The sequence below is a fragment of the Brachyhypopomus gauderio genome, chromosome 6, assembly GCF_052324685.1.
Source record: "Brachyhypopomus gauderio isolate BG-103 chromosome 6, BGAUD_0.2, whole genome shotgun sequence".
Lineage (NCBI taxonomy): Eukaryota > Metazoa > Chordata > Actinopteri > Gymnotiformes > Hypopomidae > Brachyhypopomus > Brachyhypopomus gauderio.
The window spans coordinates 3,683,948-3,711,753 of record NC_135216.1 but is presented as its reverse complement, the minus strand read 5'-3'; the positions used below and the strand labels follow the sequence as shown (position 1 = coordinate 3,711,753).

Here is a 27,806-nt window from a genome sequence, read left to right as displayed (position 1 = left end):
GCACTTCCTGAGCAGTGACTGCTGGATGATATTATGAAATGGCACCATCCATATGACATATTTTTGGACTTGTTCAAAGGGTGCACTCTATGAGCAAAATATCATGTGCATGTTGAAATTGCAAGCAGCCAGAAGGTCTTTCAAGTTTGCGATGAGGACCATTTAGAGAAGAAGTGGTAATAACTTGAATTCCAATCACATGCGTCGTTAAATTGAGATATCATGAGCGTCCTCAAATGCTGTAATGATGAGATTCACCAGTATTACAAGATATATGTTTGGGAATGAAATCAGCAGCCTTTAATGAGTGATGATTGAGAGAGAACAATGTTGTAAGATATCTGACTGAAAATGAATTGGACTGCTTGAAAAGGTCATATACGAAATGTTTAAAAGGCAAGAATTGCATAGTATCACAACAAACAGGGTAAAGCAAACACTACCAGATGCCACTAGGGGGCACCCAGAGTTGAACTGGGGACCTCTTGATCTGCAGTCAAATGCTCTACCACTGAGCTATACCCCCAGCAGGAAGTGTGATTTGCAACCTCAATGTGAGCACATGAGCAGGAAAAACACAAGCTCACAAGATACCTGATGTGGAGCTTACAGGAGATTTTGGAAGGTGACAATCTAAAGGAATGCTTTGAGTAACAGTAAAAATGCTCGCCCAGTGGCGTAAATCCTGAACAAATGCTTTTCTCAGGAATCCATTTTTAAACACATTGGCACTTCCTGAGCAGTGACTGCTGGATGATATTATGAAATGGCACCATCCATATGACATATTTTTGGACTTGTTCAAAGGGTGCACTCTATGAGCAAAATATCATGTGCATGTTGAAATTGCAAGCAGCCAGAAGGTCTTTCAAGTTTGCGATGAGGACCATTTAGAGAAGAAGTGGTAATAACTTGAATTCCAATCACATGCGTCGTTAAATTGAGATATCATGAGCGTCCTCAAATGCTGTAATGATGAGATTCACCAGTATTACAAGATATATGTTTGGGAATGAAATCAGCAGCCTTTAATGAGTGATGATTGAGAGAGAACATTGTCGTAAGATATCTGACTGAAAATGAATTGGACTGCTTGAAAAGGTCATATACGAAATGTTTAAAAGGCAAGAATTGCATAGTATCACAACAAACAGGGTAAAGCAAACACTACCAGATGCCACTAGGGGGCACCCAGAGTTGAACTGGGGACCTCTTGATCTGCAGTCAAATGCTCTACCACTGAGCTATACCCCCAGCAGGAAGTGTGATTTGCAACCTCAATGTGAGCACATGAGCAGGAAAAACACAAGCTCACAAGATACCTGATGTGGAGCTTACAGGAGATTTTGGAAGGTGACAATCTAAAGGAATGCTTTGAGTAACAGTAAAAATGCTCGCCCAGTGGCGTAAATCCTGAACAAATGCTTTTCTCAGGAATCCATTTTTAAACACATTGGCACTTCCTGAGCAGTGACTGCTGGATGATATTATGAAATGGCACCATCCATATGACATATTTTTGGACTTGTTCAAAGGGTGCACTCTATGAGCAAAATATCATGTGCATGTTGAAATTGCAAGCAGCCAGAAGGTCTTTCAAGTTTGCGATGAGGACCATTTAGAGAAGAAGTGGTAATAACTTGAATTCCAATCACATGCGTCGTTAAATTGAGATATCATGAGCGTCCTCAAATGCTGTAATGATGAGATTCACCAGTATTACAAGATATATGTTTGGGAATGAAATCAGCAGCCTTTAATGAGTGATGATTGAGAGAGAACATTGTCGTAAGATATCTGACTGAAAATGAATTGGACTGCTTGAAAAGGTCATATACGAAATGTTTAAAAGGCAAGAATTGCATAGTATCACAACAAACAGGGTAAAGCAAACACTACCAGATGCCACTAGGGGGCACCCAGAGTTGAACTGGGGACCTCTTGATCTGCAGTCAAATGCTCTACCACTGAGCTATACCCCCAGCAGGAAGTGTGATTTGCAACCTCAATGTGAGCACATGAGCAGGAAAAACACAAGCTCACAAGATACCTGATGTGGAGCTTACAGGAGATTTTGGAAGGTGACAATCTAAAGGAATGCTTTGAGTAACAGTAAAAATGCTCGCCCAGTGGCGTAAATCCTGAACAAATGCTTTTCTCAGGAATCCATTTTTAAACACATTGGCACTTCCTGAGCAGTGACTGCTGGATGATATTATGAAATGGCACCATCCATATGACATATTTTTGGACTTGTTCAAAGGGTGCACTCTATGAGCAAAATATCATGTGCATGTTGAAATTGCAAGCAGCCAGAAGGTCTTTCAAGTTTGCAATGAGGACCATTTAGAGAAGAAGTGGTAATAACTTGAATTCCAATCACATGCGTCGTTAAATTGAGATATCATGAGCGTCCTCAAATGCTGTAATGATGAGATTCACCAGTATTACAAGATATATGTTTGGGAATGAAATCAGCAGCCTTTAATGAGTGATGATTGAGAGAGAACAATGTCGTAAGATATCTGACTGAAAATGAATTGGACTGCTTGAAAAGGTCATATACGAAATGTTTAAAAGGCAAGAATTGCATAGTATCACAACAAACAGGGTAAAGCAAACACTACCAGATGCCACTAGGGGGCACCCAGAGTTGAACTGGGGACCTCTTGATCTGCAGTCAAATGCTCTAACACTGAGCTATACCCCCAGCAGGAAGTGTTATTTGCAACCTCAATGTGAGCACATGAGCAGGAAAAACACAAGCTCACAAGATACCTGATGTGGAGCTTAGAGGAGATTTTGGAAGGTGACAATCTAAAGGAATGCTTTGAGTAACAGTAAAAATGCTCGCCCAGTGGCGTAAATCCTGAACAAATGCTTTTCTCAGGAATCCATTTTTAAACACATTGGCACTTCCTAAGCAGTGACTGCTGGATGATATTATGAAATGGCACCATCCATATGACATATTTTTGGACTTGTTCAAAGGGTGCACTCTATGAGCAAAATATCATGTGCATGTTGAAATTGCAAGCAGCCAGAAGGTCTTTCAAGTTTGCGATGAGGACCATTTAGAGAAGAAGTGGTAATAACTTGAATTCCAATCACATGCGTCGTTAAATTGAGATATCATGAGTGTCCTCAAATGCTGTAATGATGAGATTCACCAGTATTACAAGATATATGTTTGGGAATGAAATCAGCAGCCTTTAATGAGTGATGATTGAGAGAGAACAATGTCGTAAGATATCTGACTGAAAATGAATTGGACTGCTTGAAAAGGTCATATACGAAATGTTTAAAAGGCAAGAATTGCATAGTATCACAACAAACAGGGTAAAGCAAACACTACCAGATGCCACTAGGGGGCACCCAGAGTTGAACTGGGGACCTCTTGATCTGCAGTCAAATGCTCTACCACTGAGCTATACCCCCAGCAGGAAGTGTGATTTGCAACCTCAATGTGAGCACATGAGCAGGAAAAACACAAGCTCACAAGATACCTGATGTGGAGCTTACAGGAGATTTTGGAAGGTGACAATCTAAAGGAATGCTTTGAGTAACAGTAAAAATGCTCGCCCAGTGGCGTAAATCCTGAACAAATGCTTTTCTCAGGAATCCATTTTTAAACACATTGGCACTTCCTGAGCAGTGACTGCTGGATGATATTATGAAATGGCACCATCCATATGACATATTTTTGGACTTGTTCAAAGGGTGCACTCTATGAGCAAAATATCATGTGCATGTTGAAATTGCAAGCAGCCAGAAGGTCTTTCAAGTTTGCGATGAGGACCATTTAGAGAAGAAGTGGTAATAACTTGAATTCCAATCACATGCGTCGTTAAATTGAGATATCATGAGCGTCCTCAAATGCTGTAATGATGAGATTCACCAGTATTACAAGATATATGTTTGGGAATGAAATCAGCAGCCTTTAATGAGTGATGATTGAGAGAGAACAATGTCGTAAGATATCTGACGGAAAATGAATTGGACTGCTTGAAAAGGTCATATACGAAATGTTTAAAAGGCAAGAATTGCATAGTATCACAACAAACAGGGTAAAGCAAACACTACCAGATGCCACTAGGGGGCACCCAGAGTTGAACTGGGGACCTCTTGATCTGCAGTCAAATGCTCTACCACTGAGCTATACCCCCAGCAGGAAGTGTGATTTGCAACCTCAATGTGAGCACATGAGCAGGAAAAACACAAGCTCACAAGATACCTGATGTGGAGCTTAGAGGAGATTTTGGAAGGTGACAATCTAAAGGAATGCTTTGAGTAACAGTAAAAATGCTCGCCCAGTGGCGTAAATCCTGAACAAATGCTTTTCTCAGGAATCCATTTTTAAACACATTGGCACTTCCTAAGCAGTGACTGCTGGATGATATTATGAAATGGCACCATCCATATGACATATTTTTGGACTTGTTCAAAGGGTGCACTCTATGAGCAAAATATCATGTGCATGTTGAAATTGCAAGCAGCCAGAAGGTCTTTCAAGTTTGCGATGAGGACCATTTAGAGAAGAAGTGGTAATAACTTCAATTCCAATCACATGCGTCGTTAAATTGAGATATCATGAGCGTCCTCAAATGCTGTAATGATGAGATTCACCAGTATTACAAGATATATGTTTGGGAATGAAATCAGCAGCCTTTAATGAGTGATGATTGAGAGAGAACAATGTCGTAAGATATCTGACTGAAAATGAATTGGACTGCTTGAAAAGGTCATATACGAAATGTTTAAAAGGCAAGAATTGCATAGTATCACATCAAACAGGGTAAAGCAAAGACTTTCAGATGCCACTAGGGGGCACCCAGAGTTGAACTGGGGGCCTCTTGATCTGCAGTCAAATGCTCTACCACTGAGCTATACCCCCAGCAGGAAGTGTGATTTGCAACCTCAATGTGAGCACATGAGCAGGAAAAACACAAGCTCACAAGATACCTGATGTGGAGCTTACAGGAGATTTTGGAAGGTGACAATCTAAAGGAATGCTTTGAGTAACAGTAAAAATGCTCGCCCAGTGGCGTAAATCCTGAACAAATGCTTTTCTCAGGAATCCATTTTTAAACACATTGGCACTTCCTGAGCAGTGACTGCTGGATGATATTATGAAATGGCACCATCCATATGACATATTTTTGGACTTGTTCAAAGGGTGCACTCTATGAGCAAAATATCATGTGCATGTTGAAATTGCAAGCAGCCAGAAGGTCTTTCAAGTTTGCAATGAGGACCATTTAGAGAAGAAGTGGTAATAACTTGAATTCCAATCACATGCGTCGTTAAATTGAGATATCATGAGCGTCCTCAAATGCTGTAATGATGAGATTCACCAGTATTACAAGATATATGTTTGGGAATGAAATCAGCAGCCTTTAATGAGTGATGATTGAGAGAGAACAATGTCGTAAGATATCTGACTGAAAATGAATTGGACTGCTTGAAAAGGTCATATACGAAATGTTTAAAAGGCAAGAATTGCATAGTATCACAACAAACAGGGTAAAGCAAACACTACCAGATGCCACTAGGGGGCACCCAGAGTTGAACTGGGGACCTCTTGATCTGCAGTCAAATGCTCTACCACTGAGCTATACCCCCAGCAGGAAGTGTTATTTGCAACCTCAATGTGAGCACATGAGCAGGAAAAACACAAGCTCACAAGATACCTGATGTGGAGCTTACAGGAGATTTTGGAAGGTGACAATCTAAAGGAATGCTTTGAGTAACAGTAAAAATGCTCGCCCAGTGGCGTAAATCCTGAACAAATGCTTTTCTCAGGAATCCATTTTTAAACACATTGGCACTTCCTAAGCAGTGACTGCTGGATGATATTATGAAATGGCACCATCCATATGACATATTTTTGGACTTGTTCAAAGGGTGCACTCTATGAGCAAAATATCATGTGCATGTTGAAATTGCAAGCAGCCAGAAGGTCTTTCAAGTTTGCGATGAGGACCATTTAGAGAAGAAGTGGTAATAACTTGAATTCCAATCACATGCGTCGTTAAATTGAGATATCATGAGTGTCCTCAAATGCTGTAATGATGAGATTCACCAGTATTACAAGATATATGTTTGGGAATGAAATCAGCAGCCTTTAATGAGTGATGATTGAGAGAGAACAATGTCGTAAGATATCTGACTGAAAATGAATTGGACTGCTTGAAAAGGTCATATACGAAATGTTTAAAAGGCAAGAATTGCATAGTATCACATCAAACAGGGTAAAGCAAACACTTTCAGATGCCACTAGGGGGCACCCAGAGTTGAACTGGGGACCTCTTGATCTGCAGTCAAATGCTCTACCACTGAGCTATACCCCCAGCAGGAAGTGTTATTTGCAACCTCAATGTGAGCACATGAGCAGGAAAAATACAAGCTCACAAGATACCTGATGTGGAGCTTACAGGAGATTTTGGAAGGTGACAATCTAAAGGAATGCTTTGAGTAACAGTAAAAATGCTCGCCCAGTGGCGTAAATCCTGAACAAATGCTTTTCTCAGGAATCCATTTTTAAACACATTGGCACTTCCTGAGCAGTGACTGCTGGATGATATTATGAAATGGCACCATCCATATGACATATTTTTGGACTTGTTCAAAGGGTGCACTCTATGAGCAAAATATCATGTGCATGTTGAAATTGCAAGCAGCCAGAAGGTCTTTCAAGTTTGCGATGAGGACCATTTAGAGAAGAAGTGGTAATCACTTGAATTCCAATCACATGCGTCGTTAAATTGAGATATCATGAGTGTCCTCAAATGCTGTAATGATGAGATTCACCAGTATTACAAGATATATGTTTGGGAATGAAATCAGCAGCCTTTAATGAGTGATGATTGAGAGAGAACAATGTCGTAAGATATCTGACTGAAAATGAATTGGACTGCTTGAAAAGGTCATATACGAAATGTTTAAAAGGCAAGAATTGCATAGTATCACAACAAACAGGGTAAAGCAAACACTTTCAGATGCCACTAGGGGGCACCCAGAGTTGAACTGGGGACCTCTTGATCTGCAGTCAAATGCTCTACCACTGAGCTATACCCCCAGCAGGAAGTGTTATTTGCAACCTCAATGTGAGCACATGAGCAGGAAAAACACAAGCTGACAAGATACCTGATGTGGAGCTTACAGGAGATTTTGGAAGGTGACAATCTAAAGGAATGCTTTGAGTAACAGTAAAAATGCTCGCCCAGTGGCGTAAATCCTGAACAAATGCTTTTCTCAGGAATCCATTTTTAAACACATTGGCACTTCCTGAGCAGTGACTGCTGGATGATATTATGAAATGGCACCATCCATATGACATATTTTTGGACTTGTTCAAAGGGTGCACTCTATGAGCAAAATATCATGTGCATGTTGAAATTGCAAGCAGCCAGAAGGTCTTTCAAGTTTGCGATGAGGACCATTTAGAGAAGAAGTGGTAATCACTTGAATTCCAATCACATGCGTCGTTAAATTGAGATATCATGAGTGTCCTCAAATGCTGTAATGATGAGATTCACCAGTATTACAAGATATATGTTTGGGATTGAAATCAGCAGCCTTTAATGAGTGATGATTGAGAGAGAACAATGTCGTAAGATATCTGACTGAAAATGAATTGGACTGCTTGAAAAGGTCATATTCGAAATGTTTAAAAGGCAAGAATTGCATAGTATCACAACAAACAGGGTAAAGCAAACACTTCCAGATGCCACTAGGGGGCACCCAGAGTTGAACTGGGGACCTCTTGATCTGCAGTCAAATGCTCTACCACTGAGCTATACCCCCAGCAGGATGTGCGATTTGCAACCTCAATGTGAGCACATGAGCAGGAAAAACACAAGCTGACAAGATACCTGATGTGGAGCTTACAGGAGATTTTGGAAGGTGGCAATCTAAAGGAATGCTTTGAGTAACAGTAAAAATGCTCGCCCAGTGGCGTAAATCCTGAACAAATGCTTTTCTCAGGAATCCATTTTTAAACACATTGGCACTTCCTGAGCAGTGACTGCTGGATGATATTATGAAATGGCACCATCCATATGACATATTTTTGGACTTGTTCAAAGGGTGCACTCTATGAGCAAAATATCATGTGCATGTTGAAATTGCAAGCAGCCAGAAGGTCTTTCAAGTTTGCGATGAGGACCATTTAGAGAAGAAGTGGTAATCACTTGAATTCCAATCACATGCGTCGTTAAATTGAGATATCATGAGCGTCCTCAAATGCTGTAATGATGAGATTCACCAGTATTACAAGATATATGTTTGGGAATGAAATCAGCAGCCTTTAATGAGTGATGATTGAGAGAGAACAATGTCGTAAGATATCTGACTGAAAATGAATTGGACTGCTTGAAAAGGTCATATACGAAATGTTTAAAAGGCAAGAATTGCATAGTATCACAACAAACAGGGTAAAGCAAACACTACCAGATGCCACTAGGGGGCACCCAGAGTTGAACTGGGGACCTCTTGATCTGCAGTCAAATGCTCTACCACTGAGCTATACCCCCAGCAGGAAGTGTGATTTGCAACCTCAATGTGAGCACATGAGCAGGAAAAACACAAGCTCACAAGATACCTGATGTGGAGCTTACAGGAGATTTTGGAAGGTGACAATCTAAAGGAATGCTTTGAGTAACAGTAAAAATGCTCGCCCAGTGGCGTAAATCCTGAACAAATGCTTTTCTCAGGAATCCATTTTTAAACACATTGGCACTTCCTGAGCAGTGACTGCTGGATGATATTATGAAATGGCACCATCCATATGACATATTTTTGGACTTGTTCAAAGGGTGCACTCTATGAGCAAAATATCATGTGCATGTTGAAATTGCAAGCAGCCAGAAGGTCTTTCAAGTTTGCGATGAGGACCATTTAGAGAAGAAGTGGTAATAACTTGAATTCCAATCACATGCGTCGTTAAATTGAGATATCATGAGCGTCCTCAAATGCTGTAATGATGAGATTCACCAGTATTACAAGATATATGTTTGGGAATGAAATCAGCAGCCTTTAATGAGTGATGATTGAGAGAGAACATTGTCGTAAGATATCTGACTGAAAATGAATTGGACTGCTTGAAAAGGTCATATACGAAATGTTTAAAAGGCAAGAATTGCATAGTATCACAACAAACAGGGTAAAGCAAACACTACCAGATGCCACTAGGGGGCACCCAGAGTTGAACTGGGGACCTCTTGATCTGCAGTCAAATGCTCTACCACTGAGCTATACCCCCAGCAGGAAGTGTGATTTGCAACCTCAATGTGAGCACATGAGCAGGAAAAACACAAGCTCACAAGATACCTGATGTGGAGCTTACAGGAGATTTTGGAAGGTGACAATCTAAAGGAATGCTTTGAGTAACAGTAAAAATGCTCGCCCAGTGGCGTAAATCCTGAACAAATGCTTTTCTCAGGAATCCATTTTTAAACACATTGGCACTTCCTGAGCAGTGACTGCTGGATGATATTATGAAATGGCACCATCCATATGACATATTTTTGGACTTGTTCAAAGGGTGCACTCTATGAGCAAAATATCATGTGCATGTTGAAATTGCAAGCAGCCAGAAGGTCTTTCAAGTTTGCAATGAGGACCATTTAGAGAAGAAGTGGTAATAACTTGAATTCCAATCACATGCGTCGTTAAATTGAGATATCATGAGCGTCCTCAAATGCTGTAATGATGAGATTCACCAGTATTACAAGATATATGTTTGGGAATGAAATCAGCAGCCTTTAATGAGTGATGATTGAGAGAGAACAATGTCGTAAGATATCTGACTGAAAATGAATTGGACTGCTTGAAAAGGTCATATACGAAATGTTTAAAAGGCAAGAATTGCATAGTATCACAACAAACAGGGTAAAGCAAACACTACCAGATGCCACTAGGGGGCACCCAGAGTTGAACTGGGGACCTCTTGATCTGCAGTCAAATGCTCTAACACTGAGCTATACCCCCAGCAGGAAGTGTTATTTGCAACCTCAATGTGAGCACATGAGCAGGAAAAACACAAGCTCACAAGATACCTGATGTGGAGCTTAGAGGAGATTTTGGAAGGTGACAATCTAAAGGAATGCTTTGAGTAACAGTAAAAATGCTCGCCCAGTGGCGTAAATCCTGAACAAATGCTTTTCTCAGGAATCCATTTTTAAACACATTGGCACTTCCTAAGCAGTGACTGCTGGATGATATTATGAAATGGCACCATCCATATGACATATTTTTGGACTTGTTCAAAGGGTGCACTCTATGAGCAAAATATCATGTGCATGTTGAAATTGCAAGCAGCCAGAAGGTCTTTCAAGTTTGCGATGAGGACCATTTAGAGAAGAAGTGGTAATAACTTGAATTCCAATCACATGCGTCGTTAAATTGAGATATCATGAGTGTCCTCAAATGCTGTAATGATGAGATTCACCAGTATTACAAGATATATGTTTGGGAATGAAATCAGCAGCCTTTAATGAGTGATGATTGAGAGAGAACAATGTCGTAAGATATCTGACTGAAAATGAATTGGACTGCTTGAAAAGGTCATATACGAAATGTTTAAAAGGCAAGAATTGCATAGTATCACAATAAACAGGGTAAAGCAAACACTACCAGATGCCACTAGGGGGCACCCAGAGTTGAACTGGGGACCTCTTGATCTGCAGTCAAATGCTCTACCACTGAGCTATACCCCCAGCAGGAAGTGTGATTTGCAACCTCAATGTGAGCACATGAGCAGGAAAAACACAAGCTCACAAGATACCTGATGTGGAGCTTACAGGAGATTTTGGAAGGTGACAATCTAAAGGAATGCTTTGAGTAACAGTAAAAATGCTCGCCCAGTGGCGTAAATCCTGAACAAATGCTTTTCTCAGGAATCCATTTTTAAACACATTGGCACTTCCTGAGCAGTGACTGCTGGATGATATTATGAAATGGCACCATCCATATGACATATTTTTGGACTTGTTCAAAGGGTGCACTCTATGAGCAAAATATCATGTGCATGTTGAAATTGCAAGCAGCCAGAAGGTCTTTCAAGTTTGCGATGAGGACCATTTAGAGAAGAAGTGGTAATAACTTGAATTCCAATCACATGCGTCGTTAAATTGAGATATCATGAGCGTCCTCAAATGCTGTAATGATGAGATTCACCAGTATTACAAGATATATGTTTGGGAATGAAATCAGCAGCCTTTAATGAGTGATGATTGAGAGAGAACATTGTCGTAAGATATCTGACTGAAAATGAATTGGACTGCTTGAAAAGGTCATATACGAAATGTTTAAAAGGCAAGAATTGCATAGTATCACAACAAACAGGGTAAAGCAAACACTACCAGATGCCACTAGGGGGCACCCAGAGTTGAACTGGGGACCTCTTGATCTGCAGTCAAATGCTCTACCACTGAGCTATACCCCCAGCAGGAAGTGTGATTTGCAACCTCAATGTGAGCACATGAGCAGGAAAAACACAAGCTCACAAGATACCTGATGTGGAGCTTACAGGAGATTTTGGAAGGTGACAATCTAAAGGAATGCTTTGAGTAACAGTAAAAATGCTCGCCCAGTGGCGTAAATCCTGAACAAATGCTTTTCTCAGGAATCCATTTTTAAACACATTGGCACTTCCTGAGCAGTGACTGCTGGATGATATTATGAAATGGCACCATCCATATGACATATTTATGGACTTGTTCAAAGGGTGCACTCTATGAGCAAAATATCATGTGCATGTTGAAATTGCAAGCAGCCAGAAGGTCTTTCAAGTTTGCAATGAGGACCATTTAGAGAAGAAGTGGTAATAACTTGAATTCCAATCACATGCGTCGTTAAATTGAGATATCATGAGCGTCCTCAAATGCTGTAATGATGAGATTCACCAGTATTACAAGATATATGTTTGGGAATGAAATCAGCAGCCTTTAATGAGTGATGATTGAGAGAGAACAATGTCGTAAGATATCTGACTGAAAATGAATTGGACTGCTTGAAAAGGTCATATACGAAATGTTTAAAAGGCAAGAATTGCATAGTATCACAACAAACAGGGTAAAGCAAACACTACCAGATGCCACTAGGGGGCACCCAGAGTTGAACTGGGGACCTCTTGATCTGCAGTCAAATGCTCTAACACTGAGCTATACCCCCAGCAGGAAGTGTTATTTGCAACCTCAATGTGAGCACATGAGCAGGAAAAACACAAGCTCACAAGATACCTGATGTGGAGCTTAGAGGAGATTTTGGAAGGTGACAATCTAAAGGAATGCTTTGAGTAACAGTAAAAATGCTCGCCCAGTGGCGTAAATCCTGAACAAATGCTTTTCTCAGGAATCCATTTTTAAACACATTGGCACTTCCTAAGCAGTGACTGCTGGATGATATTATGAAATGGCACCATCCATATGACATATTTTTGGACTTGTTCAAAGGGTGCACTCTATGAGCAAAATATCATGTGCATGTTGAAATTGCACGCAGCCAGAAGGTCTTTCAAGTTTGCGATGAGGACCATTTAGAGAAGAAGTGGTAATAACTTGAATTCCAATCACATGCGTCGTTAAATTGAGATATCATGAGTGTCCTCAAATGCTGTAATGATGAGATTCACCAGTATTACAAGATATATGTTTGGGAATGAAATCAGCAGCCTTTAATGAGTGATGATTGAGAGAGAACAATGTCGTAAGATATCTGACTGAAAATGAATTGGACTGCTTGAAAAGGTCATATACGAAATGTTTAAAAGGCAAGAATTGCATAGTATCACATCAAACAGGGTAAAGCAAACACTTTCAGATGCCACTAGGGGGCACCCAGAGTTGAACTGGGGACCTCTTGATCTGCAGTCAAATGCTCTACCACTGAGCTATACCCCCAGCAGGAAGTGTTATTTGCAACCTCAATGTGAGCACATGAGCAGGAAAAACACAAGCTGACAAGATACCTGATGTGGAGCTTACAGGAGATTTTGGAAGGTGACAATCTAAAGGAATGCTTTGAGTAACAGTAAAAATGCTCGCCCAGTGGCGTAAATCCTGAACAAATGCTTTTCTCAGGAATCCATTTTTAAACACATTGGCACTTCCTGAGCAGTGACTGCTGGATGATATTATGAAATGGCACCATCCATATGACATATTTTTGGACTTGTTCAAAGGGTGCACTCTATGAGCAAAATATCATGTGCATGTTGAAATTGCAAGCAGCCAGAAGGTCTTTCAAGTTTGCGATGAGGACCATTTAGAGAAGAAGTGGTAATCACTTGAATTCCAATCACATGCGTCGTTAAATTGAGATATCATGAGTGTCCTCAAATGCTGTAATGATGAGATTCACCAGTATTACAAGATATATGTTTGGGAATGAAATCAGCAGCCTTTAATGAGTGATGATTGAGAGAGAACAATGTCGTAAGATATCTGACTGAAAATGAATTGGACTGCTTGAAAAGGTCATATACGAAATGTTTAAAAGGCAAGAATTGCATAGTATCACAACAAACAGGGTAAAGCAAACACTACCAGATGCCACTAGGGGGCACCCAGAGTTGAACTGGGGACCTCTTGATCTGCAGTCAAATGCTCTACCACTGAGCTATACCCCCAGCAGGAAGTGTGATTTGCAACCTCAATGTGAGCACATGAGCAGGAAAAACACAAGCTCACAAGATACCTGATGTGGAGCTTAGAGGAGATTTTGGAAGGTGACAATCTAAAGGAATGCTTTGAGTAACAGTAAAAATGCTCGCCCAGTGGCGTAAATCCTGAACAAATGCTTTTCTCAGGAATCCATTTTTAAACACATTGGCACTTCCTAAGCAGTGACTGCTGGATGATATTATGAAATGGCACCATCCATATGACATATTTTTGGACTTGTTCAAAGGGTGCACTCTATGAGCAAAATATCATGTGCATGTTGAAATTGCAAGCAGCCAGAAGGTCTTTCAAGTTTGCGATGAGGACCATTTAGAGAAGAAGTGGTAATAACTTCAATTCCAATCACATGCGTCGTTAAATTGAGATATCATGAGCGTCCTCAAATGCTGTAATGATGAGATTCACCAGTATTACAAGATATATGTTTGGGAATGAAATCAGCAGCCTTTAATGAGTGATGATTGAGAGAGAACAATGTCGTAAGATATCTGACTGAAAATGAATTGGACTGCTTGAAAAGGTCATATACGAAATGTTTAAAAGGCAAGAATTGCATAGTATCACATCAAACAGGGTAAAGCAAAGACTTTCAGATGCCACTAGGGGGCACCCAGAGTTGAACTGGGGGCCTCTTGATCTGCAGTCAAATGCTCTACCACTGAGCTATACCCCCAGCAGGAAGTGTGATTTGCAACCTCAATGTGAGCACATGAGCAGGAAAAACACAAGCTCACAAGATACCTGATGTGGAGCTTACAGGAGATTTTGGAAGGTGACAATCTAAAGGAATGCTTTGAGTAACAGTAAAAATGCTCGCCCAGTGGCGTAAATCCTGAACAAATGCTTTTCTCAGGAATCCATTTTTAAACACATTGGCACTTCCTGAGCAGTGACTGCTGGATGATATTATGAAATGGCACCATCCATATGACATATTTTTGGACTTGTTCAAAGGGTGCACTCTATGAGCAAAATATCATGTGCATGTTGAAATTGCAAGCAGCCAGAAGGTCTTTCAAGTTTGCAATGAGGACCATTTAGAGAAGAAGTGGTAATAACTTGAATTCCAATCACATGCGTCGTTAAATTGAGATATCATGAGCGTCCTCAAATGCTGTAATGATGAGATTCACCAGTATTACAAGATATATGTTTGGGAATGAAATCAGCAGCCTTTAATGAGTGATGATTGAGAGAGAACAATGTCGTAAGATATCTGACTGAAAATGAATTGGACTGCTTGAAAAGGTCATATACGAAATGTTTAAAAGGCAAGAATTGCATAGTATCACAACAAACAGGGTAAAGCAAACACTACCAGATGCCACTAGGGGGCACCCAGAGTTGAACTGGGGACCTCTTGATCTGCAGTCAAATGCTCTACCACTGAGCTATACCCCCAGCAGGAAGTGTTATTTGCAACCTCAATGTGAGCACATGAGCAGGAAAAACACAAGCTCACAAGATACCTGATGTGGAGCTTACAGGAGATTTTGGAAGGTGACAATCTAAAGGAATGCTTTGAGTAACAGTAAAAATGCTCGCCCAGTGGCGTAAATCCTGAACAAATGCTTTTCTCAGGAATCCATTTTTAAACACATTGGCACTTCCTAAGCAGTGACTGCTGGATGATATTATGAAATGGCACCATCCATATGACATATTTTTGGACTTGTTCAAAGGGTGCACTCTATGAGCAAAATATCATGTGCATGTTGAAATTGCAAGCAGCCAGAAGGTCTTTCAAGTTTGCGATGAGGACCATTTAGAGAAGAAGTGGTAATAACTTGAATTCCAATCACATGCGTCGTTAAATTGAGATATCATGAGTGTCCTCAAATGCTGTAATGATGAGATTCACCAGTATTACAAGATATATGTTTGGGAATGAAATCAGCAGCCTTTAATGAGTGATGATTGAGAGAGAACAATGTCGTAAGATATCTGACTGAAAATGAATTGGACTGCTTGAAAAGGTCATATACGAAATGTTTAAAAGGCAAGAATTGCATAGTATCACATCAAACAGGGTAAAGCAAACACTTTCAGATGCCACTAGGGGGCACCCAGAGTTGAACTGGGGACCTCTTGATCTGCAGTCAAATGCTCTACCACTGAGCTATACCCCCAGCAGGAAGTGTTATTTGCAACCTCAATGTGAGCACATGAGCAGGAAAAATACAAGCTCACAAGATACCTGATGTGGAGCTTACAGGAGATTTTGGAAGGTGACAATCTAAAGGAATGCTTTGAGTAACAGTAAAAATGCTCGCCCAGTGGCGTAAATCCTGAACAAATGCTTTTCTCAGGAATCCATTTTTAAACACATTGGCACTTCCTGAGCAGTGACTGCTGGATGATATTATGAAATGGCACCATCCATATGACATATTTTTGGACTTGTTCAAAGGGTGCACTCTATGAGCAAAATATCATGTGCATGTTGAAATTGCAAGCAGCCAGAAGGTCTTTCAAGTTTGCGATGAGGACCATTTAGAGAAGAAGTGGTAATCACTTGAATTCCAATCACATGCGTCGTTAAATTGAGATATCATGAGTGTCCTCAAATGCTGTAATGATGAGATTCACCAGTATTACAAGATATATGTTTGGGAATGAAATCAGCAGCCTTTAATGAGTGATGATTGAGAGAGAACAATGTCGTAAGATATCTGACTGAAAATGAATTGGACTGCTTGAAAAGGTCATATACGAAATGTTTAAAAGGCAAGAATTGCATAGTATCACAACAAACAGGGTAAAGCAAACACTTTCAGATGCCACTAGGGGGCACCCAGAGTTGAACTGGGGACCTCTTGATCTGCAGTCAAATGCTCTACCACTGAGCTATACCCCCAGCAGGAAGTGTTATTTGCAACCTCAATGTGAGCACATGAGCAGGAAAAACACAAGCTGACAAGATACCTGATGTGGAGCTTACAGGAGATTTTGGAAGGTGACAATCTAAAGGAATGCTTTGAGTAACAGTAAAAATGCTCGCCCAGTGGCGTAAATCCTGAACAAATGCTTTTCTCAGGAATCCATTTTTAAACACATTGGCACTTCCTGAGCAGTGACTGCTGGATGATATTATGAAATGGCACCATCCATATGACATATTTTTGGACTTGTTCAAAGGGTGCACTCTATGAGCAAAATATCATGTGCATGTTGAAATTGCAAGCAGCCAGAAGGTCTTTCAAGTTTGCGATGAGGACCATTTAGAGAAGAAGTGGTAATCACTTGAATTCCAATCACATGCGTCGTTAAATTGAGATATCATGAGTGTCCTCAAATGCTGTAATGATGAGATTCACCAGTATTACAAGATATATGTTTGGGATTGAAATCAGCAGCCTTTAATGAGTGATGATTGAGAGAGAACAATGTCGTAAGATATCTGACTGAAAATGAATTGGACTGCTTGAAAAGGTCATATTCGAAATGTTTAAAAGGCAAGAATTGCATAGTATCACAACAAACAGGGTAAAGCAAACACTTCCAGATGCCACTAGGGGGCACCCAGAGTTGAACTGGGGACCTCTTGATCTGCAGTCAAATGCTCTACCACTGAGCTATACCCCCAGCAGGATGTGCGATTTGCAACCTCAATGTGAGCACATGAGCAGGAAAAACACAAGCTGACAAGATACCTGATGTGGAGCTTACAGGAGATTTTGGAAGGTGGCAATCTAAAGGAATGCTTTGAGTAACAGTAAAAATGCTCGCCCAGTGGCGTAAATCCTGAACAAATGCTTTTCTCAGGAATCCATTTTTAAACACATTGGCACTTCCTGAGCAGTGACTGCTGGATGATATTATGAAATGGCACCATCCATATGACATATTTTTGGACTTGTTCAAAGGGTGCACTCTATGAGCAAAATATCATGTGCATGTTGAAATTGCAAGCAGCCAGAAGGTCTTTCAAGTTTGCGATGAGGACCATTTAGAGAAGAAGTGGTAATCACTTGAATTCCAATCACATGCGTCGTTAAATTGAGATATCATGAGCGTCCTCAAATGCTGTAATGATGAGATTCACCAGTATTACAAGATATATGTTTGGGAATGAAATCAGCAGCCTTTAATGAGTGATGATTGAGAGAGAACAATGTCGTAAGATATCTGACTGAAAATGAATTGGACTGCTTGAAAAGGTCATATACGAAATGTTTAAAAGGCAAGAATTGCATAGTATCACAACAAACAGGGTAAAGCAAACACTACCAGATGCCACTAGGGGGCACCCAGAGTTGAACTGGGGACCTCTTGATCTGCAGTCAAATGCTCTACCACTGAGCTATACCCCCAGCAGGAAGTGTGATTTGCAACCTCAATGTGAGCACATGAGCAGGAAAAACACAAGCTCACAAGATACCTGATGTGGAGCTTAGAGGAGATTTTGGAAGGTGACAATCTAAAGGAATGCTTTGAGTAACAGTAAAAATGCTCGCCCAGTGGCGTAAATCCTGAACAAATGCTTTTCTCAGGAATCCATTTTTAAACACATTGGCACTTCCTGAGCAGTGACTGCTGGATGATATTATGAAATGGCACCATCCATATGACATATTTTTGGACTTGTTCAAAGGGTGCACTCTATGAGCAAAATATCATGTGCATGTTGAAATTGCAAGCAGCCAGAAGGTCTTTCAAGTTTGCGATGAGGACCATTTAGAGAAGAAGTGGTAATAACTTCAATTCCAATCACATGCGTCGTTAAATTGAGATATCATGAGCGTCCTCAAATGCTGTAATGATGAGATTCACCAGTATTACAAGATATATGTTTGGGAATGAAATCAGCAGCCTTTAATGAGTGATGATTGAGAGAGAACAATGTCGTAAGATATCTGACTGAAAATGAATTGGACTGCTTGAAAAGGTCATATACGAAATGTTTAAAAGGCAAGAATTGCATAGTATCACAACAAACAGGGTAAAGCAAACACTACCAGATGCCACTAGGGGGCACCCAGAGTTGAACTGGGGACCTCTTGATCTGCAGTCAAATGCTCTACCACTGAGCTATACCCCCAGCAGGAAGTGTGATTTGCAACCTCAATGTGAGCACATGAGCAGGAAAAACACAAGCTCACAAGATACCTGATGTGGAGCTTAGAGGAGATTTTGGAAGGTGACAATCTAAAGGAATGCTTTGAGTAACAGTAAAAATGCTCGCCCAGTGGCGTAAATCCTGAACAAATGCTTTTCTCAGGAATCCATTTTTAAACACATTGGCACTTCCTGAGCAGTGACTGCTGGATGATATTATGAAATGGCACCATCCATATGACATATTTTTGGACTTGTTCAAAGGGTGCACTCTATGAGCAAAATATCATGTGCATGTTGAAATTGCAAGCAGCCAGAAGGTCTTTCAAGTTTGCGATGAGGACCATTTAGAGAAGAAGTGGTAATCACTTGAATTCCAATCACATGCGTCGTTAAATTGAGATATCATGAGTGTCCTCAAATGCTGTAATGATGAGATTCACCAGTATTACAAGATATATGTTTGGGATTGAAATCAGCAGCCTTTAATGAGTGATGATTGAGAGAGAACAATGTCGTAAGATATCTGACTGAAAATGAATTGGACTGCTTGAAAAGGTCATATTCGAAATGTTTAAAAGGCAAGAATTGCATAGTATCACAACAAACAGGGTAAAGCAAACACTTCCAGATGCCACTAGGGGGCACCCAGAGTTGAACTGGGGACCTCTTGATCTGCAGTCAAATGCTCTACCACTGAGCTATACCCCCAGCAGGATGTGCGATTTGCAACCTCAATGTGAGCACATGAGCAGGAAAAACACAAGCTGACAAGATACCTGATGTGGAGCTTACAGGAGATTTTGGAAGGTGGCAATCTAAAGGAATGCTTTGAGTAACAGTAAAAATGCTCGCCCAGTGGCGTAAATCCTGAACAAATGCTTTTCTCAGGAATCCATTTTTAAACACATTGGCACTTCCTGAGCAGTGACTGCTGGATGATATTATGAAATGGCACCATCCATATGACATATTTTTGGACTTGTTCAAAGGGTGCACTCTATGAGCAAAATATCATGTGCATGTTGAAATTGCAAGCAGCCAGAAGGTCTTTCAAGTTTGCGATGAGGACCATTTAGAGAAGAAGTGGTAATCACTTGAATTCCAATCACATGCGTCGTTAAATTGAGATATCATGAGCGTCCTCAAATGCTGTAATGATGAGATTCACCAGTATTACAAGATATATGTTTGGGAATGAAATCAGCAGCCTTTAATGAGTGATGATTGAGAGAGAACAATGTCGTAAGATATCTGACTGAAAATGAATTGGACTGCTTGAAAAGGTCATATACGAAATGTTTAAAAGGCAAGAATTGCATAGTATCACAACAAACAGGGTAAAGCAAACACTACCAGATGCCACTAGGGGGCACCCAGAGTTGAACTGGGGACCTCTTGATCTGCAGTCAAATGCTCTACCACTGAGCTATACCCCCAGCAGGAAGTGTGATTTGCAACCTCAATGTGAGCACATGAGCAGGAAAAACACAAGCTCACAAGATACCTGATGTGGAGCTTAGAGGAGATTTTGGAAGGTGACAATCTAAAGGAATGCTTTGAGTAACAGTAAAAATGCTCGCCCAGTGGCGTAAATCCTGAACAAATGCTTTTCTCAGGAATCCATTTTTAAACACATTGGCACTTCCTGAGCAGTGACTGCTGGATGATATTATGAAATGGCACCATCCATATGACATATTTTTGGACTTGTTCAAAGGGTGCACTCTATGAGCAAAATATCATGTGCATGTTGAAATTGCAAGCAGCCAGAAGGTCTTTCAAGTTTGCGATGAGGACCATTTAGAGAAGAAGTGGTAATAACTTCAATTCCAATCACATGCGTCGTTAAATTGAGATATCATGAGCGTCCTCAAATGCTGTAATGATGAGATTCACCAGTATTACAAGATATATGTTTGGGAATGAAATCAGCAGCCTTTAATGAGTGATGATTGAGAGAGAACAATGTCGTAAGATATCTGACTGAAAATGAATTGGACTGCTTGAAAAGGTCATATACGAAATGTTTAAAAGGCAAGAATTGCATAGTATCACAACAAACAGGGTAAAGCAAACACTACCAGATGCCACTAGGGGGCACCCAGAGTTGAACTGGGGACCTCTTGATCTGCAGTCAAATGCTCTACCACTGAGCTATACCCCCAGCAGGAAGTGTGATTTGCAACCTCAATGTGAGCACATGAGCAGGAAAAACACAAGCTCACAAGATACCTGATGTGGAGCTTAGAGGAGATTTTGGAAGGTGACAATCTAAAGGAATGCTTTGAGTAACAGTAAAAATGCTCGCCCAGTGGCGTAAATCCTGAACAAATGCTTTTCTCAGGAATCCATTTTTAAACACATTGGCACTTCCTGAGCAGTGACTGCTGGATGATATTATGAAATGGCACCATCCATATGACATATTTTTGGACTTGTTCAAAGGGTGCACTCTATGAGCAAAATATCATGTGCATGTTGAAATTGCAAGCAGCCAGAAGGTCTTTCAAGTTTGCGATGAGGACCATTTAGAGAAGAAGTGGTAATAACTTCAATTCCAATCACATGCGTCGTTAAATTGAGATATCATGAGCGTCCTCAAATGCTGTAATGATGAGATTCACCAGTATTACAAGATATATGTTTGGGAATGAAATCAGCAGCCTTTAATGAGTGATGATTGAGAGAGAACAATGTCGTAAGATATCTGACTGAAAATGAATTGGACTGCTTGAAAAGGTCATATACGAAATGTTTAAAAGGCAAGAATTGCATAGTATCACATCAAACAGGGTAAAGCAAAGACTTTCAGATGCCACTAGGGGGCACCCAGAGTTGAACTGGGGACCTCTTGATCTGCAGTCAAATGCTCTACCACTGAGCTATACCCCCAGCAGGAAGTGTGATTTGCAACCTCAATGTGAGCACATGAGCAGGAAAAACACAAGCTCACAAGATACCTGATGTGGAGCTTACAGGAGATTTTGGAAGGTGACAATCTAAAGGAATGCTTTGAGTAACAGTAAAAATGCTCGCCCAGTGGCGTAAATCCTGAACAAATGCTTTTCTCAGGAATCCATTTTTAAACACATTGGCACTTCCTGAGCAGTGACTGCTGGATGATATTATGAAATGGCACCATCCATATGACATATTTTTGGACTTGTTCAAAGGGTGCACTCTATGAGCAAAATATCATGTGCATGTTGAAATTGCAAGCAGCCAGAAGGTCTTTCAAGTTTGCGATGAGGACCATTTAGAGAAGAAGTGGTAATAACTTGAATTCCAATCACATGCGTCGTTAAATTGAGATATCATGAGCGTCCTCAAATGCTGTAATGATGAGATTCACCAGTATTACAAGATATATGTTTGGGAATGAAATCAGCAGCCTTTAATGAGTGATGATTGAGAGAGAACATTGTCGTAAGATATCTGACTGAAAATGAATTGGACTGCTTGAAAAGGTCATATACGAAATGTTTAAAAGGCAAGAATTGCATAGTATCACAACAAACAGGGTAAAGCAAACACTACCAGATGCCACTAGGGGGCACCCAGAGTTGAACTGGGGACCTCTTGATCTGCAGTCAAATGCTCTACCACTGAGCTATACCCCCAGCAGGAAGTGTGATTTGCAACCTCAATGTGAGCACATGAGCAGGAAAAACACAAGCTCACAAGATACCTGATGTGGAGCTTAGAGGAGATTTTGGAAGGTGACAATCTAAAGGAATGCTTTGAGTAACAGTAAAAATGCTCGCCCAGTGGCGTAAATCCTGAACAAATGCTTTTCTCAGGAATCCATTTTTAAACACATTGGCACTTCCTGAGCAGTGACTGCTGGATGATATTATGAAATGGCACCATCCATATGACATATTTATGGACTTGTTCAAAGGGTGCACTCTATGAGCAAAATATCATGTGCATGTTGAAATTGCAAGCAGCCAGAAGGTCTTTCAAGTTTGCAATGAGGACCATTTAGAGAAGAAGTGGTAATAACTTGAATTCCAATCACATGCGTCGTTAAATTGAGATATCATGAGCGTCCTCAAATGCTGTAATGATGAGATTCACCAGTATTACAAGATATATGTTTGGGAATGAAATCAGCAGCCTTTAATGAGTGATGATTGAGAGAGAACAATGTCGTAAGATATCTGACTGAAAATGAATTGGACTGCTTGAAAAGGTCATATACGAAATGTTTAAAAGGCAAGAATTGCATAGTATCACAACAAACAGGGTAAAGCAAACACTACCAGATGCCACTAGGGGGCACCCAGAGTTGAACTGGGGACCTCTTGATCTGCAGTCAAATGCTCTAACACTGAGCTATACCCCCAGCAGGAAGTGTTATTTGCAACCTCAATGTGAGCACATGAGCAGGAAAAACACAAGCTCACAAGATACCTGATGTGGAGCTTAGAGGAGATTTTGGAAGGTGACAATCTAAAGGAATGCTTTGAGTAACAGTAAAAATGCTCGCCCAGTGGCGTAAATCCTGAACAAATGCTTTTCTCAGGAATCCATTTTTAAACACATTGGCACTTCCTAAGCAGTGACTGCTGGATGATATTATGAAATGGCACCATCCATATGACATATTTTTGGACTTGTTCAAAGGGTGCACTCTATGAGCAAAATATCATGTGCATGTTGAAATTGCAAGCAGCCAGAAGGTCTTTCAAGTTTGCGATGAGGACCATTTAGAGAAGAAGTGGTAATAACTTGAATTCCAATCACATGCGTCGTTAAATTGAGATATCATGAGTGTCCTCAAATGCTGTAATGATGAGATTCACCAGTATTACAAGATATATGTTTGGGAATGAAATCAGCAGCCTTTAATGAGTGATGATTGAGAGAGAACAATGTCGTAAGATATCTGACTGAAAATGAATTGGACTGCTTGAAAAGGTCATATACGAAATGTTTAAAAGGCAAGAATTGCATAGTATCACATCAAACAGGGTAAAGCAAACACTTTCAGATGCCACTAGGGGGCACCCAGAGTTGAACTGGGGACCTCTTGATCTGCAGTCAAATGCTCTACCACTGAGCTATACCCCCAGCAGGAAGTGTTATTTGCAACCTCAATGTGAGCACATGAGCAGGAAAAACACAAGCTGACAAGATACCTGATGTGGAGCTTACAGGAGATTTTGGAAGGTGACAATCTAAAGGAATGCTTTGAGTAACAGTAAAAATGCTCGCCCAGTGGCGTAAATCCTGAACAAATGCTTTTCTCAGGAATCCATTTTTAAACACATTGGCACTTCCTGAGCAGTGACTGCTGGATGATATTATGAAATGGCACCATCCATATGACATATTTTTGGACTTGTTCAAAGGGTGCACTCTATGAGCAAAATATCATGTGCATGTTGAAATTGCAAGCAGCCAGAAGGTCTTTCAAGTTTGCGATGAGGACCATTTAGAGAAGAAGTGGTAATCACTTGAATTCCAATCACATGCGTCGTTAAATTGAGATATCATGAGTGTCCTCAAATGCTGTAATGATGAGATTCACCAGTATTACAAGATATATGTTTGGGAATGAAATCAGCAGCCTTTAATGAGTGATGATTGAGAGAGAACAATGTCGTAAGATATCTGACTGAAAATGAATTGGACTGCTTGAAAAGGTCATATACGAAATGTTTAAAAGGCAAGAATTGCATAGTATCACAACAAACAGGGTAAAGCAAACACTACCAGATGCCACTAGGGGGCACCCAGAGTTGAACTGGGGACCTCTTGATCTGCAGTCAAATGCTCTACCACTGAGCTATACCCCCAGCAGGAAGTGTGATTTGCAACCTCAATGTGAGCACATGAGCAGGAAAAACACAAGCTCACAAGATACCTGATGTGGAGCTTAGAGGAGATTTTGGAAGGTGACAATCTAAAGGAATGCTTTGAGTAACAGTAAAAATGCTCGCCCAGTGGCGTAAATCCTGAACAAATGCTTTTCTCAGGAATCCATTTTTAAACACATTGGCACTTCCTAAGCAGTGACTGCTGGATGATATTATGAAATGGCACCATCCATATGACATATTTTTGGACTTGTTCAAAGGGTGCACTCTATGAGCAAAATATCATGTGCATGTTGAAATTGCAAGCAGCCAGAAGGTCTTTCAAGTTTGCGATGAGGACCATTTAGAGAAGAAGTGGTAATAACTTCAATTCCAATCACATGCGTCGTTAAATTGAGATATCATGAGCGTCCTCAAATGCTGTAATGATGAGATTCACCAGTATTACAAGATATATGTTTGGGAATGAAATCAGCAGCCTTTAATGAGTGATGATTGAGAGAGAACAATGTCGTAAGATATCTGACTGAAAATGAATTGGACTGCTTGAAAAGGTCCTATACGAAATGTTTAAAAGGCAAGAATTGCATAGTATCACATCAAACAGGGTAAAGCAAAGACTTTCAGATGCCACTAGGGGGCACCCAGAGTTGAACTGGGGGCCTCTTGATCTGCAGTCAAATGCTCTACCACTGAGCTATACCCCCAGCAGGAAGTGTGATTTGCAACCTCAATGTGAGCACATGAGCAGGAAAAACACAAGCTCACAAGATACCTGATGTGGAGCTTACAGGAGATTTTGGAAGGTGACAATCTAAAGGAATGCTTTGAGTAACAGTAAAAATGCTCGCCCAGTGGCGTAAATCCTGAACAAATGCTTTTCTCAGGAATCCATTTTTAAACACATTGGCACTTCCTGAGCAGTGACTGCTGGATGATATTATGAAATGGCACCATCCATATGACATATTTTTGGACTTGTTCAAAGGGTGCACTCTATGAGCAAAATATCATGTGCATGTTGAAATTGCAAGCAGCCAGAAGGTCTTTCAAGTTTGCAATGAGGACCATTTAGAGAAGAAGTGGTAATAACTTGAATTCCAATCACATGCGTCGTTAAATTGAGATATCATGAGCGTCCTCAAATGCTGTAATGATGAGATTCACCAGTATTACAAGATATATGTTTGGGAATGAAATCAGCAGCCTTTAATGAGTGATGATTGAGAGAGAACAATGTCGTAAGATATCTGACTGAAAATGAATTGGACTGCTTGAAAAGGTCATATACGAAATGTTTAAAAGGCAAGAATTGCATAGTATCACATCAAACAGGGTAAAGCAAACACTTTCAGATGCCACTAGGGGGCACCCAGAGTTGAACTGGGGACCTCTTGATCTGCAGTCAAATGCTCTACCACTGAGCTATACCCCCAGCAGGAAGTGTTATTTGCAACCTCAATGTGAGCACATGAGCAGGAAAAACACAAGCTCACAAGATACCTGATGTGGAGCTTACAGGAGATTTTGGAAGGTGACAATCTAAAGGAATGCTTTGAGTAACAGTAAAAATGCTCGCCCAGTGGCGTAAATCCTGAACAAATGCTTTTCTCAGGAATCCATTTTTAAACACATTGGCACTTCCTGAGCAGTGACTGCTGGATGATATTATGAAATGGCACCATCCATATGACATATTTTTGGACTTGTTCAAAGGGTGCACTCTATGAGCAAAATATCATGTGCATGTTGAAATTGCAAGCAGCCAGAAGGTCTTTCAAGTTTGCGATGAGGACCATTTAGAGAAGAAGTGGTAATCACTTGAATTCCAATCACATGCGTCGTTAAATTGAGATATCATGAGTGTCCTCAAATGCTGTAATGATGAGATTCACCAGTATTACAAGATATATGTTTGGGAATGAAATCAGCAGCCTTTAATGAGTGATGATTGAGAGAGAACAATGTCGTAAGATATCTGACTGAAAATGAATTGGACTGCTTGAAAAGGTCATATACGAAATGTTTAAAAGGCAAGAATTGCATAGTATCACAACAAACAGGGTAAAGCAAACACTACCAGATGCCACTAGGGGGCACCCAGAGTTGAACTGGGGACCTCTTTATCTGCAGTCAAATGCTCTACCACTGAGCTATACCCCCAGCAGGAAGTGTTATTTGCAACCTCAATGTGAGCACATGAGCAGGAAAAACACAAGCTCACAAGATACCTGATGTGGAGCTTACAGGAGATTTTGGAAGGTGACAATCTAAAGGAATGCTTTGAGTAACAGTAAAAATGCTCGCCCAGTGGCGTAAATCCTGAACAAATGCTTTTCTCAGGAATCCATTTTTAAACACATTGGCACTTCCTAAGCAGTGACTGCTGGATGATATTATGAAATGGCACCATCCATATGACATATTTTTGGACTTGTTCAAAGGGTGCACTCTATGAGCAAAATATCATGTGCATGTTGAAATTGCAAGCAGCCAGAAGGTCTTTCAAGTTTGCGATGAGGACCATTTAGAGAAGAAGTGGTAATAACTTGAATTCCAATCACATGCGTCGTTAAATTGAGATATCATGAGTGTCCTCAAATGCTGTAATGATGAGATTCACCAGTATTACAAGATATATGTTTGGGAATGAAATCAGCAGCCTTTAATGAGTGATGATTGAGAGAGAACAATGTCGTAAGATATCTGACTGAAAATGAATTGGACTGCTTGAAAAGGTCATATACGAAATGTTTAAAAGGCAAGAATTGCATAGTATCACAACAAACAGGGTAAAGCAAAGACTTTCAGATGCCACTAGGGGGCACCCAGAGTTGAACTGGGGACCTCTTGATCTGCAGTCAAATGCTCTACCACTGAGCTATACCCCCAGCAGGAAGTGTGATTTGCAACCTCAATGTGAGCACATGAGCAGGAAAAACACAAGCTCACAAGATACCTGATGTGGAGCTTACAGGAGATTTTGGAAGGTGACAATCTAAAGGAATGCTTTGAGTAACAGTAAAAATGCTCGCCCAGTGGCGTAAATCCTGAACAAATGCTTTTCTCAGGAATCCATTTTTAAACACATTGGCACTTCCTGAGCAGTGACTGCTGGATGATATTATGAAATGGCACCATCCATATGACATATTTTTGGACTTGTTCAAAGGGTGCACTCTATGAGCAAAATATCATGTGCATGTTGAAATTGCAAGCAGCCAGAAGGTCTTTC

General features: G+C 40.5%; 33 non-coding genes across 33 annotated transcripts; all 33 read right to left on the bottom strand.

The window, feature by feature from the left end:
* Nucleotides 1–454: 454 nt before the first annotated feature.
* trnac-gca (transfer RNA cysteine (anticodon GCA)) lies at nucleotides 455–526 on the bottom strand. The gene has a single exon. It is a non-coding gene; the product is annotated as a tRNA-Cys (tRNA).
* A 656-nt stretch (nucleotides 527–1,182) lies between these two features.
* trnac-gca (transfer RNA cysteine (anticodon GCA)) lies at nucleotides 1,183–1,254 on the bottom strand. Its single transcript has one exon. It is a non-coding gene; the product is annotated as a tRNA-Cys (tRNA).
* A 656-nt stretch (nucleotides 1,255–1,910) lies between these two features.
* On the bottom strand, nucleotides 1,911–1,982 carry trnac-gca (transfer RNA cysteine (anticodon GCA)). Its single transcript has one exon. It is a non-coding gene; the product is annotated as a tRNA-Cys (tRNA).
* Nucleotides 1,983–3,366: 1,384 nt separating this feature from the next.
* On the bottom strand, nucleotides 3,367–3,438 carry trnac-gca (transfer RNA cysteine (anticodon GCA)). The gene has a single exon. It is a non-coding gene; the product is annotated as a tRNA-Cys (tRNA).
* Nucleotides 3,439–4,094: 656 nt separating this feature from the next.
* On the bottom strand, nucleotides 4,095–4,166 carry trnac-gca (transfer RNA cysteine (anticodon GCA)). The gene has a single exon. It is a non-coding gene; the product is annotated as a tRNA-Cys (tRNA).
* Nucleotides 4,167–4,822: 656 nt separating this feature from the next.
* On the bottom strand, nucleotides 4,823–4,894 carry trnac-gca (transfer RNA cysteine (anticodon GCA)). The gene has a single exon. It is a non-coding gene; the product is annotated as a tRNA-Cys (tRNA).
* A 656-nt stretch (nucleotides 4,895–5,550) lies between these two features.
* Nucleotides 5,551–5,622, bottom strand: trnac-gca (transfer RNA cysteine (anticodon GCA)). The gene has a single exon. It is a non-coding gene; the product is annotated as a tRNA-Cys (tRNA).
* Nucleotides 5,623–6,278: 656 nt separating this feature from the next.
* Nucleotides 6,279–6,350, bottom strand: trnac-gca (transfer RNA cysteine (anticodon GCA)). The gene has a single exon. It is a non-coding gene; the product is annotated as a tRNA-Cys (tRNA).
* A 656-nt stretch (nucleotides 6,351–7,006) lies between these two features.
* trnac-gca (transfer RNA cysteine (anticodon GCA)) lies at nucleotides 7,007–7,078 on the bottom strand. The gene has a single exon. It is a non-coding gene; the product is annotated as a tRNA-Cys (tRNA).
* A 656-nt stretch (nucleotides 7,079–7,734) lies between these two features.
* trnac-gca (transfer RNA cysteine (anticodon GCA)) lies at nucleotides 7,735–7,806 on the bottom strand. Its single transcript has one exon. It is a non-coding gene; the product is annotated as a tRNA-Cys (tRNA).
* Nucleotides 7,807–8,462: 656 nt separating this feature from the next.
* On the bottom strand, nucleotides 8,463–8,534 carry trnac-gca (transfer RNA cysteine (anticodon GCA)). The gene has a single exon. It is a non-coding gene; the product is annotated as a tRNA-Cys (tRNA).
* A 656-nt stretch (nucleotides 8,535–9,190) lies between these two features.
* On the bottom strand, nucleotides 9,191–9,262 carry trnac-gca (transfer RNA cysteine (anticodon GCA)). Its single transcript has one exon. It is a non-coding gene; the product is annotated as a tRNA-Cys (tRNA).
* Nucleotides 9,263–10,646: 1,384 nt separating this feature from the next.
* Nucleotides 10,647–10,718, bottom strand: trnac-gca (transfer RNA cysteine (anticodon GCA)). The gene has a single exon. It is a non-coding gene; the product is annotated as a tRNA-Cys (tRNA).
* A 656-nt stretch (nucleotides 10,719–11,374) lies between these two features.
* trnac-gca (transfer RNA cysteine (anticodon GCA)) lies at nucleotides 11,375–11,446 on the bottom strand. Its single transcript has one exon. It is a non-coding gene; the product is annotated as a tRNA-Cys (tRNA).
* A 1,384-nt stretch (nucleotides 11,447–12,830) lies between these two features.
* trnac-gca (transfer RNA cysteine (anticodon GCA)) lies at nucleotides 12,831–12,902 on the bottom strand. The gene has a single exon. It is a non-coding gene; the product is annotated as a tRNA-Cys (tRNA).
* Nucleotides 12,903–13,558: 656 nt separating this feature from the next.
* Nucleotides 13,559–13,630, bottom strand: trnac-gca (transfer RNA cysteine (anticodon GCA)). Its single transcript has one exon. It is a non-coding gene; the product is annotated as a tRNA-Cys (tRNA).
* Nucleotides 13,631–14,286: 656 nt separating this feature from the next.
* trnac-gca (transfer RNA cysteine (anticodon GCA)) lies at nucleotides 14,287–14,358 on the bottom strand. Its single transcript has one exon. It is a non-coding gene; the product is annotated as a tRNA-Cys (tRNA).
* A 656-nt stretch (nucleotides 14,359–15,014) lies between these two features.
* Nucleotides 15,015–15,086, bottom strand: trnac-gca (transfer RNA cysteine (anticodon GCA)). Its single transcript has one exon. It is a non-coding gene; the product is annotated as a tRNA-Cys (tRNA).
* Nucleotides 15,087–15,742: 656 nt separating this feature from the next.
* Nucleotides 15,743–15,814, bottom strand: trnac-gca (transfer RNA cysteine (anticodon GCA)). The gene has a single exon. It is a non-coding gene; the product is annotated as a tRNA-Cys (tRNA).
* A 656-nt stretch (nucleotides 15,815–16,470) lies between these two features.
* Nucleotides 16,471–16,542, bottom strand: trnac-gca (transfer RNA cysteine (anticodon GCA)). Its single transcript has one exon. It is a non-coding gene; the product is annotated as a tRNA-Cys (tRNA).
* A 656-nt stretch (nucleotides 16,543–17,198) lies between these two features.
* On the bottom strand, nucleotides 17,199–17,270 carry trnac-gca (transfer RNA cysteine (anticodon GCA)). The gene has a single exon. It is a non-coding gene; the product is annotated as a tRNA-Cys (tRNA).
* A 656-nt stretch (nucleotides 17,271–17,926) lies between these two features.
* trnac-gca (transfer RNA cysteine (anticodon GCA)) lies at nucleotides 17,927–17,998 on the bottom strand. Its single transcript has one exon. It is a non-coding gene; the product is annotated as a tRNA-Cys (tRNA).
* Nucleotides 17,999–18,654: 656 nt separating this feature from the next.
* trnac-gca (transfer RNA cysteine (anticodon GCA)) lies at nucleotides 18,655–18,726 on the bottom strand. The gene has a single exon. It is a non-coding gene; the product is annotated as a tRNA-Cys (tRNA).
* Nucleotides 18,727–19,382: 656 nt separating this feature from the next.
* Nucleotides 19,383–19,454, bottom strand: trnac-gca (transfer RNA cysteine (anticodon GCA)). Its single transcript has one exon. It is a non-coding gene; the product is annotated as a tRNA-Cys (tRNA).
* A 656-nt stretch (nucleotides 19,455–20,110) lies between these two features.
* On the bottom strand, nucleotides 20,111–20,182 carry trnac-gca (transfer RNA cysteine (anticodon GCA)). The gene has a single exon. It is a non-coding gene; the product is annotated as a tRNA-Cys (tRNA).
* A 656-nt stretch (nucleotides 20,183–20,838) lies between these two features.
* Nucleotides 20,839–20,910, bottom strand: trnac-gca (transfer RNA cysteine (anticodon GCA)). The gene has a single exon. It is a non-coding gene; the product is annotated as a tRNA-Cys (tRNA).
* Nucleotides 20,911–21,566: 656 nt separating this feature from the next.
* Nucleotides 21,567–21,638, bottom strand: trnac-gca (transfer RNA cysteine (anticodon GCA)). Its single transcript has one exon. It is a non-coding gene; the product is annotated as a tRNA-Cys (tRNA).
* A 656-nt stretch (nucleotides 21,639–22,294) lies between these two features.
* On the bottom strand, nucleotides 22,295–22,366 carry trnac-gca (transfer RNA cysteine (anticodon GCA)). Its single transcript has one exon. It is a non-coding gene; the product is annotated as a tRNA-Cys (tRNA).
* Nucleotides 22,367–23,750: 1,384 nt separating this feature from the next.
* trnac-gca (transfer RNA cysteine (anticodon GCA)) lies at nucleotides 23,751–23,822 on the bottom strand. Its single transcript has one exon. It is a non-coding gene; the product is annotated as a tRNA-Cys (tRNA).
* Nucleotides 23,823–24,478: 656 nt separating this feature from the next.
* Nucleotides 24,479–24,550, bottom strand: trnac-gca (transfer RNA cysteine (anticodon GCA)). The gene has a single exon. It is a non-coding gene; the product is annotated as a tRNA-Cys (tRNA).
* Nucleotides 24,551–25,206: 656 nt separating this feature from the next.
* On the bottom strand, nucleotides 25,207–25,278 carry trnac-gca (transfer RNA cysteine (anticodon GCA)). The gene has a single exon. It is a non-coding gene; the product is annotated as a tRNA-Cys (tRNA).
* Nucleotides 25,279–25,934: 656 nt separating this feature from the next.
* trnac-gca (transfer RNA cysteine (anticodon GCA)) lies at nucleotides 25,935–26,006 on the bottom strand. The gene has a single exon. It is a non-coding gene; the product is annotated as a tRNA-Cys (tRNA).
* A 1,384-nt stretch (nucleotides 26,007–27,390) lies between these two features.
* On the bottom strand, nucleotides 27,391–27,462 carry trnac-gca (transfer RNA cysteine (anticodon GCA)). The gene has a single exon. It is a non-coding gene; the product is annotated as a tRNA-Cys (tRNA).
* Nucleotides 27,463–27,806: the final 344 nt, after the last annotated feature.